The 18,104-nt window shown below is 44.5% G+C and overlaps 1 long non-coding RNA gene across 1 annotated transcript in view; it reads right to left on the minus strand.

Annotated features, from left to right (window-relative positions):
* Nucleotides 1-802, minus strand: part of LOC132657497 (uncharacterized) — a 39,865-nt gene extending 39,063 nt beyond the window's left edge. The window contains exon 1 of the long non-coding RNA XR_009595797.1: nt 500-802. This is a non-coding gene — a long non-coding RNA (uncharacterized LOC132657497). The remainder of the gene's footprint in view (nt 1-499) is intronic.
* Nucleotides 803-18,104: the final 17,302 nt, after the last annotated feature.

An 18,104-nucleotide genomic window follows, 5' to 3' on the forward strand; every position in this document is an offset into this window, starting at 1 on the left:
AAGGGATGACCCAAAAACTTACTTGCATAATATCATTAGTCCTCAGGAAAAATACGTATTCAAGAAAATTAGGACCCATTACATACTCAACAGGATGAATAAAACATAAAAGAAAAAAAAAATTACCAAAAGGTGGTGACTGCTCTCAACACCTGAAATTCATCTCTGTTAGTGTTTGGATTGTAAATCTGTAGTATACCTTTGGAAAATAAAGCAGCAAAATATCTTTATAGTCATGAAACAAATTCAAATCATTCTACTCAGTCAGCTGATTGTATATATAAGGGTAACAGGTGTGAACGTGTTTTTGTTTAAAAATAGCAATATTCCTACTTGAAAACTAGGTGACTGGCCGTGACTCGGTCTTTCTGATCACCGGACAGCGCACGTGCCCCTGTCCCCCGGCCCTCTCTGTGCCTGTTTGTTGCCCTTCCCCATCACTTCCGGCTTCCCCGCCTCCCGCCCGCCCCACACGGGTGGCCGCCCAGCGCCCTCTTACCCTGTTTAGGACCTAACCGCCCTCGCCTCGTGTGGGTGTCCTTCCCTGGCCTCCATGGCTGGTGGCATCTCTGGGCAGAGAAGCGCCCTCAGTCCCTGAGGGGGGAAGCTGGGCAGAGCAAGTTGCCTGTGAGGGCCGTGGAGGCGACAGTACTCGGCGAGAGAGTTCTCCGGGGCCAGCTGTGGCTCTGGGTGCTGGTGGTGGTGGGCGCGAGCCCCAAGAGGGGGGCCCATGGGGGCCAGGAAAGGCAGGAGACGTCCGGGGTGCCGGGGGACCGCTCCTGTGCTGGAGGCTCCTGGCAGTGAGATTCCGTGGCGTGACGCGGAAGCTGCCTCACTTCCGGGTCGTTGGGAATGGCTTCCGGGCCCCTCTCTGTCGCTCGCGGCCGCCCCACCTCCACCGTCGGTTCTGTACCTCTTGCCGCGTCTTGGCCACAGGGGCCTACGTGGCCGTACGCTGTTGGTGCCTCGTCCGTCCCGTCCTCTGATCCCTGGGGCTGCACCCTGGTACATCTCGCTTCCCCAGCCCGCCTTGGCCCCGCTCTGTTGACCTTTGCGCCTTCTGTCCACTGATGTTGTCGCGTGCTGGACCAGGAGGAGCGCCTGTGCCCCAGGCGCCCCTGCCCGCCCATGGCAGTGTGCTCCTCTGAGTGTGCACGGGTCACCTGCTGGCTACCGTGCCTATACCGCCGCCCGCCTGGGCCGGGGGATGGAGGTGAGGGTGCCACAGCCATCCCCGATATGACCAGCTGGTGTCCTTGGCCCCACTACCGGCCCACTGGGCCCTCGAGGAGCGTCTCCCCATCAGAACTTTGGGGCAGCATGCTGCGTCCCTCGTGGACAGAGTGTGGGGGATCCCTTGGCCTCACCAAGGGAGGAGCCGGTCGGCCGGCCTGGAGTGATCGCCCCCATTCCTTACGTCATGGGGTTTTGCTGCCACCACCCTTCACCCCACACCCAGCACGCCAGGCACCCTGTGCTCACTTGGGATCCCCAGGTGGCACAGTAGAAAAGAATCAGCCTGCTAATGCAGGCAGTTGCGAAAGATACAAGTTCGATCCCTGAGTGGGGGAGATCCCCTGGAGGAGGAAATGGCAACCCCCTCCTGTATTCTTGCCTGGAAAATCCCTTGGACAGAGGAGCCTGGAGGGCTGCAGTCCATGGGGTCGCTGAGTCAGAGAGGCGGACCCGACTGAGCTCATGTAAGTATACACATGAGAAAAAAGAAGAGAATCCCAGTTACAACTCAGCTGTTGTGTAAAGAATTTTGTAATTGGCTTTCCAGAAATGCCGCCTTTAGTAGCTGACTTAGTAGGAGGACCCGCATTACACAGGATGGTTGAGAAAGTGGCTTCTGTATCCTGTAGGAATTTAACAGGATGGCCTCTTCTAGTTAGAGTCACCTGAGGCTCCTGAGTGTCATGAGGACAGAAGCCAAAGTGGGAAGCCCTGGGCCCTGTAAATCCTGATCTTGTGTCTGAATTTCTGACCCCTGAAACCTATGTCCCTGAGGATATTACTCTTCTAGTGATCTCCCTTGCAAGTGGGGCAAGGCCTTGGTGGTGGCCTCTGCTTGCCTTGGGGGCATTGTCCCTTGAACTGTCCATCCTGGCCACAACAAAAGCAGACTCTGGGTGTTTGCTTGTGTTCTCCCACCTTTGTAACCCTAAAGTTAACTCCCTGTAGGGCCATAATGAGAGCGTCAGCCTTTCTCTTACCTCTATTCTCTTTTTCTTTAGGTTCTTCCTGATTTCTGTTTAAGAATCCTGATGTGGCAGCTCTTACCAGTGTAGGGTAAGGGAGTTAGAGGCAGCCAGGTTCGGGAAAAGAAGGACACTGGCACTTTATGGAACAGATTCACCTTTACTGAGGCAAGAAGGGGCAGCAGTCAGATTAGTGAGCTGCTGCACTAACCCAGGAAAAGAGTAAGTATATGTAGGCATATATGTGGACATCTACTGTTAAGGGGGCCTGTTCTCCAAGGTTGTCTGGAGAGAGTGAAGTCACTCAGTTGTCTCCAACTCTTTGGGAGTCCATGGACTGTAATTGGAGCCCTACCAGGCTCCTCTGTCCATGGGATTTTCCAGGCAAGAATGCTGGAGTGGGTTGCCATTTCCTTCTCCAGGAGATCCTCCCGACCCAGGGATTGAACCCAGGTCTTCTGCATTGTAGGCAGATGCTTTACCGTCTGAGCCACAGGGAAGCCAGGGAAGTGTTCGCAGTAGTGTTTTTTAATTTTTTATTTATTTTTTAAAAATTTTTATTTTACTTTACAATACTGTATTGGTGTAGTTATTTCTTAAATGGCTGGGGCAAGGAATTCTGGAGACCAGCTGGGACCAGCTGGGCATGATCAACCTTTCTGTCCATTTTTTTCTTCAGGTCAGTGTTCTTTGTTTTGCATAGAATGGTGAGGAGGACCTGAAGGGAAGTTTTAACTCCAGACTATTTTGAGCAGTATTGCTTTCCTTAAACAAGGCCCTCTAAATTTATATGGGAGGCAAAGGCCAGTTTTGGAGTTTCCTCTGAATATCTGGTGGAGAAGGCAATGGCACCCCACTCCAGTACTCTTGCCAGGAAAATCCCATGGATGGAGGAGCCTGGTAGGCTGCAATCCATGGGGTTGCGAAGTCGGACACGACTGAGCGACTTCACTTTGACTTTTCACTTTCATGCACTGGAGAAGGAAATGGCAACCCACTCCAGTATTCTTGCCTGGAGAATCCCAGGGACAGGGGAGCCTGGTGGGCTGCCGTCTACGGGGTCACACAGAGTCAGACACGATGGAGCTGACTGAGTAATCAATTTGTCTTTAAGAATAAGTTTGAAGCATCTGGGTCCAAATTAGTGTGCTTTCTCAGTGCCTTCCTGAGCCTTTCCAGAAAAGCTGTGTGAATTTCCTCCTTTTCCTGAGTCACTCCAGATAGTTTGGAGTAGTCTAAGGGCTTAGTTCCTGACTTTTTGAAGCCTTCCTCAATGCAAGTGAAAAAGTGAACTCTCTTCCAGTCCCCACTGTCTTTGTCATGTGCCCAATTAGGATCAGCTATGGGCACTACCTGGAGCCCTGTAGGTAACCAGGCTGATTCACTGTCAGGTCTCCCCTGCATGCCAATAGCATACCACTCATCTCGCCATCCCTGGGCATTTTTAATTACTACTTCTTTCATTGTCAGCAAGGCTGCTGGTCAGGATTAGCATAATATCTTTCCGTGCCATTTCAAAGATTGGTTTAGACCCTGGAAAACGCTTATCTAATTGTCAGGATCTTCAGTAAAGCTTCCTAGGTCTAATTTAACTTGCGTTAAATCTCGGAGGGGGAAAGGAACATGGACGCCTGTGGCTCCCAAGTCCCCATTAGGAGCTTCTTGTAATAGAAGGAGGGGAGGATATAGCCTAGAGATGACCAGTGTTGGGTTAGGAGCCACTGGGGCAGGAGCTGCTGCTGGTGCCCAAGGCATTACTAGAGATTGTGGAGGCTCCTGTGGGCTAGGTTTGGGCAGCTCTGGTTAAGGTCTACAGTTTGGACCTGAGGACTTGGAGGAAGTTGTAGGCAGCATGGAAGTAGCAAGCCCACAACTCCTGGATAACAGGGTTTTCTCTCTCAAGACAAAACCTGTATATATGGCACTTCTGACCATTTTCCTTCTTCTCTACAAAAGAGGTCTAGTTGGAGGATGGCATTATAATCAAGTGAGCCCTCAGGGGGCCATTTTTCACCATCAGATAGATCCTATTGAGGCTCTGCCTTGGTGCAGAAAAAGATCATACCCTTCTTTAACAAGGTCTAAGGGTCAAACTTCTTCTAGTTCTTCAGTATACTTGCCAAAGGCATCCACTCTGAGCTGGGTGTAGGCACGAAGAAGTGGCTCCCATCTGAAAGACAAGACCAGCGTCCAGTGCTCTTCCTCTTTTCTCTGGTTCTTCTCATGGAGGGTGTCCCCACCTTGCACAGTAGGAGCAAAGAAACACCCATGAAGTATGCTTCCCTCAACTCTGGAGCGCACCTGGTCTTGAGCACCATTATCCAGCTACCCTGGACTGTTGTGCTCTTCCTGTCTCTACCTTCCTTTCCACCTAGAGATAGATACAGAGTGAGAGCCTCAGTTGGTGGATACAGAGTGAGAGCCTCAGTTGGTGGACTTGCTGTGCTCTTGAACATTGGGTGCCTGAACTGGAGTTCCCCTAAAGCAAGCTATGTAGTGCACAAGGTTAGTAGTCTTTACACACACTCCGAAATGATCCTACCTTAAGTGAAAAATCTCATAACCTCTAAATGTTAGGAAAGACAAATGGTAGCTATCCTGCGGTTCTCACTGAGGCAGCAGCCTAGCAGAGATTTTGCTCAGCAACCTAGGTCAGTCTGCTGGCTAATACTGAGGACGCTGTCTACTGACTCTTTCTGCCTTTGGAACTCATACAGGCTTGTGAAATAGAGTGGCTCAAGAGACCATGCAGGTGGATTAGGTAATGAGAAGTGAATGACAGATTTGAGAGTGAGTGTGCTTACCTTGAACAGGCATTCAGGATTTCCAGACGAGCCCCCAAAAGATGAGACAGGAATCCGAGTTCTTGTCCACCCAGCCAAAGAATGGAATTCGTGAACATACAAATGCTCATGGTAGTAACTGAATAAGATTTATTAAAGAGGAGGAAAGTGCAAAGCTCTCAGCATAGACCCTCAGCATAGAAAGGGGGTAAAGAATCACCCCAAGGTAGTTTTTATACCCTTCCTTTAAATTACATTATTTCTAAACATTCAATTTAAAGGTCAAGATACTTAGCATCATTTTTATGGCTTCTTTTGATCGTTGGATTAACTCACCACTCGTTTTCATACCCTCTGTCCTTTTGACCATGGGCCAGATGTATGGGCTTAAGACTAATGATCACCATTGTTTCTCCCTGAAGCATATGGAACAGAATTTAATTGCTGCTCTTCTTTGGATATGAGTGCTAATAATTTATCAGACTAAAGACGTATTCCAGGAATTCAGGAGAATGGAGCAGGATGTTTACTGAAAACAAGACTGAGGTTTCAGAGTTTTACACTGAAGGCCTAGTAATTGCTACTGCAACACCACTGTCATGGCAGAAAGCAATAAGGAACTAAAGGTGAACGAAGAGAGTAAGAGAAAAAAAAATGCTAGCTTAAACCTCAGCATTGAGGAAATCAGATAATGGTATCTGTTATTATAATTAAGACAATGAGTAACCTAGACAGCATATTAAAAAGCAGAGACATTACTAACAAAGTCCCATCTAGTTAAGGTTATGGTTTTTCTAGTAGTCATGTATGGGTGTGAGAGTTTGACTCTAAGGAAAGCTGAGCACTGAAGAATGGATGCTTTTGAACTGTGGTGTTGGAGAAGACTCTTGAGAGTCCGTTGGACTGCAAGGAGATCCAAGCAGTACGTCCTAAAAGAAATCAGTCCTGAATATTCATTGGAAGGATTGATCTTGAAGCTGAAACTCCAGTACTTTGGCCACCTGATGCGAAGAGCTGACTCATTTGAAAAGACCCTGATGCTGGGAAAGACTGAGGGCGGGAGGAGAAGGGGTCGACTAAAGATGAGATGGTTGGATGGCATCACTGACTCAGTGGGCATGAGTTTGAGTAAACTCTGGGAGTTGGTGATGGACGGGGAGGCCTGGTGTGCTGTAGTCCATTGGGTAGCAAAGAGTCAGACACGACTGAGTGACTGAACTGAACTGAACTGAATGTCATCTGGTCCCATCACTCTGTAAGAAATAGATGGGGAAACAATGCAAACAATGAGACTTTATTTTCAGTTCAGTCCAAGGGACGCTCAAGAATCTTCAACACCACAGTTCCAAAGCATCAATTCTTCGGCACTCAGCTTTCTTCAGTCCAACTCACACATCCATACATGAATATTGGAAAAACCATAGCCTTGACTAGTCGGATCTTTGTTGGCAAGGTAATGTCTCTGCTTTTTGGAGGGCTCCAAAATGACTGCAGACAGTGACTGCAGCCATGAAATTAAGACACTTGCTCCTTGAGAGAAATGCTTTGACAAACCTAGACAGTGTATTGAAAAGCAGAGACATCACTTGACCAACCAAACTCCGTATAGTGAAGGCTATGGTTTTCCATAGTCATGTGTGGATGTGAGAGTTCATATGTAAAGAAGGCTGAGCAGCAAAGAGTTGATGATTTTGAACTGTGGTGTTTGAGAAGACTCTTGAGAGTCCCTTGAACAATCTGGAGATCAAACCAGTCAATCAACTCTGAGTATTTATTGGAAGGACTGATGCTGAAGCTGAAGTTTCGATAATTTGGCCACCCGATTCGAAGAACTGACTCATTTGAAAAGACCTTGATGCTGGCAAAGATTGAAAATGGGAGGAGAAGGGGATAACAGAGGGTAAGATGGTTGGATGGCATCATCGACTCAATAAACATGAGTTTGAGCCAACTCTGGGAGATAGTGAAGAACAAGGAACTCTGCAATGCTACAGTCCATGGGGTCGCAAAGAGTTGGACATGACTAAGTAAATGAACAATAGCAACACAGTAGTTCTATTTTGAGTTTTTAAAGTAACCTCTTTTCCATAATGGCTTCACCAATTTATAGTCTCATTAACAGTATGGGGTGGGGGTGTTCCATTTTCTTCATGCCCTCTCCAGCATTTGTTATTAACATTTTAATGATAACCATCCTGACTATTGTGAGGTGGTACATCGTTGTAGTTTTGACTTGCATTTCTTTTTATTAGTGATGTTGGACATCATTTTTTATGCTTATGAGTCATCTCTATGTTTTCTTTGGAAAAGTGTTTATTTAGGTCTTCTGCTCAGTTTTTGATTTGGCTCTTTGTTTTTTTGTTATTGAGTTGTATGAGCTGTTTGTATATTTTGGAGATGAATCCTTTGTTATTCAAACCATTTGCAAATGTTTTCTCCCATTCTGTAGATTGTTTTTCATTTTGTTTATGGTTTGCTTTGTCGTGGAAAAGCTTATGAGTTTGATTATCATGTCATGTCTTGTATTTAAGACTTTAAGCCATTTTCAATTTTCTTTTGTGTATGGTGTGAGGGTAAACTTTTGAACTTCATCAGTTTACATGGGACTTTCCAGCTTTCCCAACACCATTTGTGGATGAGACTATCTTTTCTTCGTTGTATATTCTTGCCTCATTTGTTGAAGATTAATAGACCATAGATATGTGTGGTTATTTCTGTCCCATTGATCCACATGTCTGTTTTTGTGCCAATACCATTCTGTTCTGATTAACATAGTTTTGTATCATTGACTGAAGTCTGTGAAGGTTATGGCTCCTGCTTTGATCATTTACCATAGGATTAGTTTTGCAGTTTTTTTTTTTAATGTTTCTGAATATATTTTGGGATATTTGTTTCAGTTCTGTGAAAAATGCCATAGATGACTTGACAGAGACTCCATTAAATCTGTGGATTGCTTTCTGTAGTGTGGGCATTTGAACAATATTAATTACTTCAGTCAAATGTCATGGGTATCATTGCATTTGTTTGAATCATCTTCAGTTTCCTTTCTCCATGTTTAATATTTGTCAGCATATAGTTCTTTTGCCTCCTTAGTCAGGTTTATTCCTAAGTATGTTTTTTCAGGCAATTTTAAAAGGGACTTGTTTAAAAAAATTATTCATTTGCCTTATGACCCAGCAATTCCACTGTTGGGCATAGACACCGAGGAAACCAGAATTGAAAGAGACAACGTGTACACCAATGTTCACTGCAGCACTGTTTCTAATAGCCAGGACATGGAATCAACCTAGATGTCCATCAGCAGATGAATGGATAAGAAATCTGTGGTACATATACACAATGGAGTATTACTCAATCGTTAAAAAGAATACATTTGAATCAGTTCTAATGAGGTGGATGAAACTGGAGCCTATTATACAGAGTGAAGTAAGCCAGAAAGAAAAACACCAATACAGAATACTAACACATATATATAGAATTTAGAAAGATGGTAATGATAACCCTGTGTGCGAGACAGCAGAAGAGACACAGATGTATAGAAAAGTCTTTTGGACTCTGTGGGAGAGGGAGAGGGTGGGATGATTTGGGAGAATGGCATTGAAACATGTATAAAATCATATAAAGAAATGAATTGCCAGTCCAGGTTCAATGCAGGATACAGGATGCTTGGGGCTGGTGCACTGGGATGACCCAGAGGGATGATATGGGGAGGGAGGTGGGCGGGGGGTTCAGGATGGGGAGCACCTGTATACCCGTGGCAGATTCATGTTGATATATGGCAAAACCAACACAATATTGTAAAGTAATTCCCTCCAATTAAAACAAATAAATTTAAATTTTAAAAAATATTCATTTTTATTTGGAGGATAATTGCATTACAGTATCATGTTGGTTTCTGCCATACATCAACGAACCAGCCATAAGTATACGTATGTCCCCTCCTCCTTAAAGCCCCCTCCCACCTTCTATCTCATGCCACCCTTCTAGGTTGTCACATAGCACCAGTTTGTGCTCCTTGTGTTATATATAAGTTAACATTAGCTATCTATTTTACATATGGTAATGTATGTATTTCAGTGCTATTCTCTCAGTTCATTCTATTTTCTCCTGCGCCCACTGTGTCCAGAAGTCTCTTCTCTATGCCTGTATCTCTATTCCTGCCTTGCAAATACATGCATTAGTAGCATTTTCTATATTCTTTATATATGCAACACTTGTTGTTTCTCTTTCTGACTTACTTCACTCTGTAATGCTCAAAATTCTCCAAGCGAGGCTTCAGCAATACACAAACTGTGAACTTCCAGATGTTCAAGCTGGTTTTAGAAAAAGCAGAGGAATCAGAGATCAAACTGCCAACATCCTCTGGATCATCCACAAAGCAAGAGAGTTCCAAGGAAACATCTATGTCTGCTTTATTGACTATGCCAAAGCCCTGGAGTGTGTGGATCGCAATAAACTGGGAAATTCTGAAAGAGATGGGAATACCAGACCACCTGATCTGCCTCTTGACAAACCTGTATGCACATCAGGAAGCAACAGCGAGAAGTAGACATGAAACAGCAGACTGGTTCCAAATAGGAAAAAGAGTACATCAAGGTTGTATATTGTCACCCTACTTATTTAACTTTATATGCAAAGTATATCATGAGAAATGCTGGGCTGGAGGAGGCACAAGCTGGAATCAAGATTGTCACGAGAAATATCAATAACCTCAGATATGCAGGTGGCACCACCCTTATGTCAGAAATTGAGGAAGAACTAAAGAGCCTTTTGATGAAACTGGAAGAGGAGAGTGAAAATGTTGGCTTAAAGCTAAACATTCAGAAAACGAAGATCGTGGCATCTGGTCCCATCACCTTGAGAGAGTCATTATTAGGAAGGTTGATAAGAAGTCCAGGGGTCCCCAAGGAGAGAGGGGTCTGGAATTCTCAATGAGGAAGAAAGGACAAACTTTTGTGTCCCTCTACATTCCTTCGGATATTATAGCAATAATGTATCCTGCTTGAGGACAGTCTCTGGAAAAAAAGCTTCTGGCTAATCCTGTTATGTTAAGGTATAAATTATGGGAGTAGGTCTAGTGAGGTCTTTATAACCTCCAGATGTTCTTTTGATTCACTGTAATAACTAATTAGAGAGTATGTAACTCCATGGCTAACACTAGCAAGGAGGTACTCTTGCTACCCCCTTCTGATGCCTATGTCAGAAGCTTTCTCTATCTCCTTTATACTTTAATAAAACTTTATTTCACAACAGGTCTGAATGATCAAGCCTCGTCTCTGGCCCTGGATTGAATTCTTCTCCTCCGGAGGCCAAGAATCCTGAGGTCTTTGCATTGTTCAGCAACAGCCTTTCAACTTCGTGGCAAATAGATGGGGAAACAGTAGCAACAGTGGCTGACTTTATTTTGGGGGCTCCAAAGTCACCACAGATGGTGATTGCAGCCGTGAAATTAAAAGACGCTTACTCCTTGGAAGGAAAGTTATGACCAACCTAGACAGCGTATTCAAAAGCAGAGGCATCACTTTGCTGTAAAGGTCCTAGGTCGTATGGTTGTTCCAGTAGTTGTCCAAATGTAAGAGTTGGACTGTAAAGAAGGTTGAGTGCCAAAGAACTGAAGCTTTTGAACTGTGGTGTTGGAGAAGACTCTTGAGAGTCCGTTTGACTGCAAGGGGATCAAGCCCGTCACTCTTAAAGGAAATCTACGGCAAATACTCATTGGAATGACTGAAGCTGAAGTTCCAATATTTTAGCCACCTGTTTTGAAGATCAGACTCATTGGAAAAGTCCCTGATGCTGGTAAATACTGAAGACAAAAGGAGAAGAGGGCAGCAAAGGATGAGGAAGTTGGAGGTAGGTAGTTAGCATCACTGACTCAATGGACATGAATTTGAGCAAACTCCAGGAAATAGTGAAGGACAGGGAAGTCGGGCATACTGCAGTCCATGGGGTTGCAAAGAACTGGACGGGACTTAGTGACTGAACAACAGCAGTGTCACACAGTGACTGCTTTAGATTTAAAAGTAAGATCAGGACTTATTTAATTACACTCTTACATCCGGCAGACTGTATCATATCGGAAATATTTTCAATGAGAGATAAGTGATGCCAAGTACTCACTAATGGATTTAATTATGATACAGATACCATAATCAGGGAAGGACTAGGAAACCTCGCATGCTGCAGTCCATGGAGTCACAGAGAGTTGGACACGACTTAGTGACTGAACAACAACAAGAAACTGTATTTGAATAACTTGTCTTCAATTTTACCCTGGCTAGTACACTTGCAAATAGGAATAAGCACGTATCTGTATGTGTTCAGGGGCCTGGGTGTCTCAGGCAGATCCCAAGCTGATAGAAGTCTGGCATGACTTCTAGCCCCTCACACTGTTACCATTACAAGTCATTATAATATATACTCCAATATCATTGAGCAAAACATCCAAAAGCTTTGATTTGCTGTCATTATCGTATTTGTCCTTCATTAAAATGTAGAATTGTAATGTATTAATAAGAAGGTATGATCAAGAATGCTGAGGGATTATTTTTACTGCTTCATTTATTCAGAGTTTCTTCATGAATAAACCACAATGTAAAACGATTAGCAGTGCGTGTCTACCAGATCAACAGATTTTCTTTCGTTTACTTTTGCCTTTCTATCAAGAGTTAATAAGCAAGAACTAGGGCTTTACGCAAAGGGCCTTAATAGTCCCCACAGTTGGTATAAACTGCAGACATTTTTAAAAACTAATTTGTCTTGGGTTACAGTGGCTTTACAATGTTGTGTTAGTTTCTGCTGCACAGCAAAGTGAATCAGTTACATATATGCACTCATTTTAGACTCTTTATATATATATCAGTTATAGAGTGTTGACAGGGGAGCCTGATGGATTACAGTCAATGGGGTCACAAAGTGAATCAGTTACATATATACACTCATTTTAGACTCTTTATATATATATCAGTTATAGAGTGTTGACAGAGGAGCCTGATGGATTACAGTCAATGGGGTCACAAAGATTTGGGCATGACTGATGACTAAGCACAGCACATAGAGTTATGAGTAGAGTTCCCTGTGTTGTATAGTAGAGCCTTATTTGTTGTCTACTTTGTATATAACAGTGTGTAAATATAAATCCCAATCTCCCAATTTCTTGCAGAAACTTTTTCTTATCTCCTTATTCTTTAACCATCTAGTTTAGAAGGTGTGTCAATTCCTTCTCTACCATGATGATGTGTGAACATTTTACAACCCAGGAGTTTCTTGCTCCAGAACCTGTGAGCCCACCTTCCTCAAAGTGATAATCTGAAAAATGGGTCCCTTTATCCGAGTCTGTGTGGAAAGGTGGAAGCTACATTTCCACAAGTGCCGATGACTAAGCACAGATGGGAACCTTGAGGCTGAGGGCCTGTGTTACCTTCTCATTAGGTCACTCAGTGTTTACAAATCCCCATATCCCCAGTTACTTGTTTCAGGAGAGTTGAGTTCAATCCTTCTCCTTGCAATAGTCTCGACCTTTATCACAATGTCTTGAATAAAGTTTTCCTTGCCTCTTTAACTCTCCAGGGCAATGTTTTTGGGAGGATCTGTGGCTCCTTTCTATTAACTACATAGCTAAAGAGAAATCTTACTCTCAAAATCCATAATGACAGGTGCTTCCGGCAGTTAGAGGTGCAGTAACAGAATACCTTGGCTGAGGGTGCTTATACAATAATTATTTGTTTCTCATAGTCTAAAGGTTGAGAGTCAAGGTCAGGATTCAGCAAGGTCAGGTTCTGGTGAATGTGTCTTACCTAGACTTTGCCACCTTGTAATTTATGTTCATGTGGCAGAAAGAGAGAAAGGACTAGCTCTATTCCTCTGTTTAGAAAGATGGTAATGTCATGGGAACTCCACCCTCATGATCTAATTACCTCCCAAAGGCCCAACCTCTTGGGACCATCTCACTGGAGGTCAGGGTTTCAACATATAAATTTATGTGGGGACACAGAGATTTAGTCCATAACAATAATAGCTCATACTACTTATAGTCAGCAGAATTTAGTTAGGATGTTTGAGGTACTATGCACTTAACAGAGTGATGTTCATAAGTTGGTCCCGTTTCCTTGTTTTACATAATTTATCCTGTTTAATTATTGTAAGTATTCAGCAACGTTTATAAATAGTTCGTGAATCAACTATAGGAAAACTTTCATAATGTCCAATATGTTGTTTGGTTAAAGAAATACACATATACTTGGCAAATTGAAGCTATATTAAAAGTCAGTGAATTCTCCACCATTGAAATCATTAACAGTACATAACAAATTTAATCACAAATTCTTTTAAAGTTCTGTAACTAACATTAATTGAACGTGCCCCTTTTCTCAGAAAACAACTGCAAGTTCATTATGTGATGAACAGACACTTTGTGAATGAAATTTGTTAAAATGACTTAATCAGTGATGTACCATCATTATCACTTCCAAAATGTTCTAAGGTTTTTGAGACATAAATGATCACATGTGCATTACAAAATACTCAGTTCCACTTATGACTGGATCAGGTTATTTCTACTCTATATCATTTCTGGGGGAAAATTTCTATCATTACCCTAAGAAATTAATCAGTCCATTTTGACAAACATATTTAGAAATATTTAGAATTGTTTAATAGATTAGTTGTCTTAAACACCTGCTGTTATTTTCCTATTTATTCAAATATTTTTAAAGGGATACTTGGCCCTTAATGAGAATATTAGTCATAACATCCTTCTCCTTTTCCTTCTCACAACCAAAATAACAAAAATATTTAAATTACTGGTGTTTTTGAAAATAAAAGTCTTCATGATATAAGCAAAAGTAACCATAATAAAAAGACAGTGATGGGACTTCCTTAGTGGCCCAGGGGTAAGAATGCCTGCCCTGGTCTGGGAAGACCCCACATGCTGCTGAGCAACTAGCCTGTGCACCTCAGCTACTGGCCCAGGGCTCTAGAGCCTGCGAGTTACAGCTACTGAAGCCTGTGTGCCTGGAGCCTGTGCTCCATAACAAGAGAGCAGTCCCCACTCAGGACAGCGAGAGAGAAGCCAGGCATGACAAGGGAGACCTAGCACAGACAAAAACAAACAAAAAACAGACAAAAAAAAAAAACTTAAAGAGAGTGATAAATTGAAAACATGCTTGCAACACATGACAAAAACGTTCATTTTTGTGAGAATAATTTAGAGGGCTCCAAATAAAGAGTACAAGTGGATACATAGGTAGGAAACTTAATTTTGTTTATAAGATTAACTCTTAGTCTTTGTTTCTTCTAGGGAAGTCTGGGGACTCGGAAAGAGTAGAAATGGGTGGAGGAGACTGTACGAGGGGAGGGGTGGGCGCACAGTCAATATTGTAAGACCTTTAGTGGGACCCTTAGACTAGGGTTAGAGGTCATGCTCCACCAACAGGAGACCTGGCAGCAGTCCTCGCCGGAGTCGATGAGTCCGGGACAGAGGCCTTCTCCATGCGCTATCCAGGCCCTCAGGCCTCAGGGCAGGTGGGTGAGATGGGCCCCAGGACAGTTTGGGACCTGTGTTCCACAGAGTCCCAGAGCCCTCGCCACGGGTGCCCACAGGCCAGATCCAGGCCACAAAGCAGCCGAAGTGAAACTGAAACTCGCTCAGCCATATCTGACTCTTTGCGACCCCGTGGACTATACAGTCCGTGGCATTCTCCAGGCCAGAATGCTGGATTGGGTAGCCTTTCCCTTCTCCAGGGGTTCTTCCCAACACAAAGCAGTGAACCTCTCTCCAGTCCCTGCCTCCATGACCTATAAGCTGCAGAGGACGATATGGGCATGGTCCCCAGAGGCCTGGGCAGCTGGAGGATGTGACCCGGGCTACTAAGGTAAGAGCTTCCCAGCTCCTGTCTCTCTGTTCACGTTTCCACACTTGGTCCAGCACTGATCGGTTGTCCACCCCCAGGAGATGGCAGGAGGTTAGGTTGGTGTGCAAAGATCTTACACATCATTTCAGGCTCGCCTCTGTGGTTGGGACCTCTCTCAAAGAGAGTAATTGTTGTGAACTAGGTTTTAACTCGGTTGGAAATTGTTACAAGTGTCTCTCTGCAGCTTAAATGAACAGCCTGAGGCCCAGCTGGGTCCTGGGCACCAGGCACCCAGAGAGATAAATGTTGGGTGGGGTCTTGGACCCAGCTCTGAGGTGCTGCCCGCTGAGACCTGCCCCCTCAGCCAGGGCTGGGCACTGGATGGAGGACCCCGACTTCGTGCCGGATACTCTGACCACATAGGACCCCCTCCTCCTGGCCTGGGCCTGGACCCCAGAGGTAGACGGTGGTGCCTGGGACCTGATGCTTTCCTGTCAGAACTGAGGGTAGCCTTTGTTTTGGGGGGAGGTTTACAGCAACATTACGGCTTCCCTCATAGCTCCATGAGTAAAGAACCTGTCTGCAGTGCAGGGGACCTGGGTTTGATTCTTGGGTTGGCAAGGTCCCCTGGAGAAGGAAATGGCAACCCACTCCAGTATTCCTGCCTGGAGAGTCCCATGGACAGAGGAGCCTGGCAGGCTACAGTCCATGGGGCCGCAGGAGTCGGACTTGACTCAGTGACTAAACCACCACCACCACAAGAACATCGTGACCTGACCAGGACCTGACCTCAGGAACAAAGACTCTGACCCCAGACGCAACCAGGCCACTCCCTCAGCTTTCCTAGAAAAGCACTTTGCTGAAAGTTTTCTGGGTGCTCAGCTTTTTGTGTGTGTTTGTCTTTTCTCCTTGTGTGGCCCTGCAGTAAGGCTTTCTCTCCTCACTGTGTGTTAGGAGCACAAACTTGTGATCAGTACCAAGATGATATTCTAATCAAGAATAGAATCTCTGTTTATTCTCAACGTGCTAGATTTGTCCCTCCTCACCCTGAAATGTTCACTATCAACTATACCTGGGGACAGAACATTTTCACTCATATGAATTATTTTCATAATCAGAGAGGAGTGTGTGAGCCTGAGAGTCAGGTTTTGAAATAAAATGTTGACTCGGACAAGCCAGACTTGTCCATAGAACCACAGCGGCAGTGGGACTCGCCCTGTGCAGAGTCCAGTTACTTCTGAAGGTTCTGTGATGTGTGGTCGCCATGGTAATGTGGTGGTACACATTCCTCATTCTGCACGCAGTGTGTTTGCGAGCTGACATCTTCGTGTATTGTGGCAAAGAGGAATGGGCAACCTAAACTGCTGTTTGGGAGGTAGGTTCCCACTGATCCTCTGAAGCTGTTCCTTCAAATGGGCTGGTTCACCTTTACTGATGAATTTTCCTCATCTTTTTTTTTTTCTTCCATCGCTCTAATTTATCTACAGAGTTATAAATGTGCTTTATAGTTTTGTCTTATTCCTTAAATTATATTTTCATTCTCCTGTCAGCTGGCTGCCTTAAATATCTTCCTAAATTTCCAGTTTCCCAATGCCAGTCTTGTACACACTCTTGCCAGAGAACTGATGGAAAGGACGAACACAGGAGAACCATGATGTCTCCTCAGCATCGGACACGATAGTAAAAGGGAATTCCATCGCAACTCTTCTCAAATGTTGCTGCCCAAATCTGTAAACACTAGCATTGTAAATCCAGAGACTTAAAAAAAGAAAGAAACTGGGATTTACTGGTGGGATTCCCATGGGTTGATGTGGGCTGGATCATTGTTTGGCTGTTGCCAAGGGGTTTAGTGAGATGGCATAGTGCTGTCGGGTTAGTAGGAGGAACATTTGGTCACTGAGGAAAGGAGAGTATGTCTATTGATCCTCAAGGAGAATCTAGGGTTACTGTCTCCAGGCTGTGAGGATGGAGATAATTTTCAAAAAGAATATGGGGCTCTGTTGTCTTCCACTACAGGGTCTAGAGCTCAATGAGAAGATGATAGAGTCAGAATATTAGTGGGGAAAAGATTAAACTCCTGCCCATTCTTAGCTAGCAGTTGGTCCAGGCTGCTCAAACAGGTGTTCAGATCAGCTGTGAGACTTTGAGCATCTCAGACTTAATTAAGCCACCAAAGGCCAGCATAGATGACCACCTCCCCAGTGAAGTCACATTAGCTGCTCATCCAGACTTGGTCAAGTTAAAGGGAAGCTAATTCTTGGTAGGGCCATATTGTGGCCTTTGGTTTAGAAGGTTCTGAGCTCTGAGCCAACTTGTTGGCCAGACAGACCACTGGTCACTTAGCAAGGTGAACTGGGCTTTGGGAAGGCTGCTCGTGACATGGTTGAGTGTGTGAAGAAACTCTGGAGGATGGACAGAGTTGGAATCCTGTGGTCTTTCTGAGGGGCTTTGCTCAGAGGAAACGTGTATTTTGGATCAGGAACTGAAATATAGAGACGAGTGGTAGGAGGAGGATTTGAGCTCTTTTGAAGGCTGAGGCATCTTCTTCAGGGCATCAGCTCTCATCCACAGAAAACTAGGGGCAGGATAATTTGAGTTGGGGGTAGGGTTGAGGTCCTGGTCAAGGGGTTTTAGCACAGGTCTCAGAGCTGCAGGCATCTGTGTCCTCAGGGAACCATCTATAATCCTGTCCCAGATCCACTATTTATCATTGTGTGATGCTTGGAAAGTCACTTCATCTCTCTAAATTTCAACACCGTCGAATGTAACATATGGATTACAGCCCACACTTGGTCCACCCTTCCTCTTGAACAGGGCAGGGTGTCAGAAGAGGTGAGAATAGATACTCTCCATGAGCTGTAAAAACTTGTTTCTGTGAAAAAGCTGAAGAATAAGCTTCCATCCCCACTTATTGGAGCCATCAAAGGCCCTCTCTGCTTTCAACCACTCCTGAAGGTCCATCTTATTCTTGCCATCCTTCAGTGTTGAACACTTACAGAGAAATTATGAAGCACCAGTCCTCTGCTTTTCTATTTATTGATTTGTCTGTCTATCATTTATTTAGTTGGCTGCATCGGGTCTTAGCTGTGGCACACGGGATCTTCATCACATTGTGCAGATCTTTCGTTGCAGGGCACTGACTCTCTAGTTGTGGTGCTTGAGCTCAGTAGTTGCAACATGTGGGCTTAGTTGCTCCGAGGCATGTGGGACCGAGTTTGCCGATCAGAAATCAAACCCCGTCCCCTGCGTTGTGAGGCAGATTCTTACCCACT

This window comes from Ovis aries, chromosome 12, assembly GCF_016772045.2.
Source record: "Ovis aries strain OAR_USU_Benz2616 breed Rambouillet chromosome 12, ARS-UI_Ramb_v3.0, whole genome shotgun sequence".
Taxonomy (NCBI): Eukaryota; Metazoa; Chordata; class Mammalia; order Artiodactyla; family Bovidae; genus Ovis; species Ovis aries.